The following is a 3,960-nucleotide window of genomic DNA, read 5'->3' on the forward strand; positions in this document are numbered from 1 at the left end:
TCAGTGTTGCATGTTTTAGTTTCCACTTCTGTGTCTGTAAACTCACCTTTATGTACCTGTTGAGTGAAAGAAGCATGAAACAGTGTGACGGGTTTGAGGGATGCTGATCAAAAATCATTGAATTTAGTCCTACATTTCATTTATTATGTTTGTGCCAATGACTAACATTAAAAATACTTATTTTCTGGTTAAATAGGGGAAATTATATTCTTTCTGTAACCTTATTGGGCCTTAACTCAACACTATAGACTGTTATATAGATTTTTCTTAATTTCACTTATTAACTGACTCAACAGCTTGTCTTGTAATATATCTTTAAATACAATATTAATGGTAAAATGCTTCTCACACAGTAATACTGTGTAATCCTACAGTGTAATTCATAATATTAACAAGTCTGCTAGTTCACCGTTGACACTTAAAGTCAGTTCAGAGTAAAAATGCAACATTTATTAGCCAGAGACTATAAAAAACAGAAATAGTTGTCAGATTTTCTCATCTAATGTGCCATTGCATCAGAAAACTTTATCAAATCTCAGCTTACAATAATGTTGTTACTCAAATCACTTTATTCTGCATGTCTCTCTTAAAAGTTTGCTAGAATTAAACGGTGTAAACTATTCCGCATGTGTCTGCATAACTGGGATTCCATTAGTGACTGTCAACAGAGCAGAAAGCAGACAAAGATGGAAACAAATGTAATTAATAACTGTAGCATCATAACTCATAGTGTATTGATTACTTTCTGGAGTTCTCTGCTTCTAGCCGTGGTTTTCATGTTTACATTGAGGTAGAGGATTTTATATTGAGTCCACAGTGAGTAAAAATTTGACAGAAGCAAAAAAAAAAAAAAAAAGCCAAGAAACTGAAGTTCAAACGATTAAGCACATATTGGTCTTTTAAAAAATCTTTAGGAAACTAAACTTTTGTGTCTGAATAAGAAAGTTGTTGAACACCAGTATGTTTTCTGCTGACTCCTCCAGCAGGGGGCAGCATCACACAGCCTCAGCTGGAGTCCCTATATTACCAGAGTAGCAACAACTGGAGATTTGAAGCCATTTTGTTTCCATTCACTGTGCCACACACTAATGCACCCGTGACTGTGTGTGTACTCGCTTAGCGCTATGTGTTTTATTTGGATTTTTACATTCTAAGCTTTCTTGTCAAAAAGACCTAGAATTACTCTCTGCGGTGTAAACAACGTTTACAGGAAAACCCAGCGTTCATGAATTGTAAACAAAACAACCTCAGCTAGAGTCCCAGAGTAGCGACATGACGGGTCCAAAAAATTTTGGTCACGTGATCTATGGGCGCCATTTTGTTTCCTATTCATGAACGCTGGGTTTTCCTGTTAACATTGTTTACACCATAGACATATATCTATGGTTTACACGGCAGAGAGTAATTCTAGGTCTTTCTTCGCTTCCTAAATACCTGAAAAATGACGGGCTGTTGTGCCTTTGGGTGCACAAATCGATTGAAGAAGGGATTCCACATGTTTAGATTTCCCAGTAATAGTGAAAGAAGGAAACTGTGGGAAAATAAAGTCCGGAGAGTGGGATGGAAACCAACTTCATCGTTTTTGTGCCAGGTTAGTCCCATGTATGTACTTTCATGTTATGATGTATGGGTGAATGACAGATAGAAAAGTTTGATGTGATTTTAGGCAGTTGTGGTTATTTTGACTTTGACCATTTTCATGCATGGAGATGTGTTACTGGTGACTGTTGGGTACAACTCATCTTTGAAGGCTCATAACTAGTCACAGATGAAAATATTCCACAAAAAACAGCCATAATCCAACCTTGGACATCCAGACAAAACAAGCCAGTAAAATATTTTGTCCAAAACATGTCTTGAAATCAGTAAACAATCCACAAATAGCTCGTTTTCGTGAATGTGCACCTCGCACTGCGCGTTCCATATTTGGGATAGGCTCCAGTAGAGTTTCTGTGTCCTCTAAATTGTAAAAAAAAAAAAAAAAAATCATTATTATTGATAAGCAATCATCCTTTTTTACTTTTGAACGATGACTAGAAAGCTTAGAATGTAAAAATCCAAATAAAACACAGCGCGCTAAGCGAGTACACACACAGTCACAGGTGCATTAGTGCGTGGCACAGTGAATGGAAACAAAATGGCTTCAAATCCCAGTTGTCGCTACTTTGGTAATGTAGGGACTCTAGCCACACAATAGAGATGAGCTGAGCTGATGTCTGATAATTTTGTAAGTCTCTCACCTCAGTCTGTACAAGTTGCATTTAAAGTGCAATTAGTAATCACTCTCAGTGCAGTTAACCACAGGTAACAGACACTGACAAACAACTACAACTCCTGTATTATAAAGATATTTGTTAGTGTAACTACATAGTACATTTTGTACATATATCAGAGATACACCATGCTGATAATCTGAAACATACATGTCTAGAGATGAATCCTTGCTTCTTTAAAATCCTCCTCTGAAAAAGAGTTTGGAGGTGAATCTTCATCGTCTTGATCGCTGAATGTATCTTCCCGACACGTATAGTTTTGGCACAAATGAGACATACAGGGTAAGGTAAATTTTATGAAAAATGTAAATGATATTTTTGCTGGTAATTTCTAATCGAGCTACATTATCACACATAAGTAGTTAAGCCTCATGTTGTCCTGCGTGTCAAAATTGATCCGTTTTAAAGTTTGAGAATGAGGGGGAAAAAAATTTCACAGTGAAACTTCTGATGTCCACATTTTCAACATTTTTGGGAAATATTTAAACATTTTTTTAGTGGAAAAAAAGACATGTTAAAAATGTTTCTTAAGAACATTCACAAAAATCTTTTTTTGTGAATGTTCTTAAGAAATATATTAGAAGTTTTACTGATATAAATATATTTTTAGGATTTTTTTGGTAAAATTTTTACCATTTTTTTAATATTTACAAGATTTTTTTCTAAATTATTTTTTTTAAATCGAACTTTTAAAGGAAACTTTTAAGGAATTATTGGAATTTCTTCCGAAGGTTTTGCAAATTTCAGAAGTTTGGGGAATTTTTGGTTGGTTTTTTTTTGGACAAGGAAACAATATTTTTGGTGCCCATAAATGAGGACAACAGGAGGGTTAAAAGGCATCCATAAAGTTAGAAATCTGACAATTGTTTTTTGCTTTTACAGTTTCTGGTTGCTAAAATGCAAAAAAATAAAAAAATAAATTGCTTGTTTTTCAAAAGATAACATGCCAGTTAAATTTGTATTTTACATAATAATGCAGGGTTTTAATGGGAATATTTAAGCTGCTCAGGCAACATAAGAAATATATAAATACTGTAAATACTGTAGGGTTTTAACTGCAATATTTAAACCAGTCTTATTTCTCTACTGGAAATCACTTTGGCTCCACAGCTGGTGCTTTAGATGTGTTCTATAAGTAATGGTGTCATGACTAATATTGATATATATATATATATATATTAGCATTTGTTGTCTTGTCCTACTTTTATCTTAATTGTTACATTGCCTTCAGGTAACCTTGCTTTTGCTTTGTAAACTGTTTTTTTTAAACTGCCATAAAAATAATGTTGTTAGCATAAAATTACAACAAATGAAAAATAATAGCAAATTCTTTTCTGTTTTCCCCTAAAGGGACCTTTTAACCTCCTAAGACCTGAGCTTTGGTTGGGGTTGCATTTTAGATTTCTTCTAGTTATTTGGGATAAGAAGTTGCCAAAAAATATAATAATGGGATAATTTCTAATATCCGATTATTATATTTATGATATTTTATTTACATTATATTTATTATTGTTGTTGTTATTTTTGTATTAAAATAATTATCAATATTATCATGAACAATATGCTCTTTTTGAAAAAATATGATACGTGGACGCCACATCTTAGGAGGTATTTACAGCAAACAAAATGCTTTCCCAAGTTGTGATTTTTCACATCAGAGAGACAAGTAAATAATATTCAGCCCACA

The sequence above is a fragment of the Acanthochromis polyacanthus genome, chromosome 6, assembly GCF_021347895.1.
Source record: "Acanthochromis polyacanthus isolate Apoly-LR-REF ecotype Palm Island chromosome 6, KAUST_Apoly_ChrSc, whole genome shotgun sequence".
NCBI classification, from domain to species: Eukaryota; Metazoa; Chordata; class Actinopteri; family Pomacentridae; genus Acanthochromis; species Acanthochromis polyacanthus.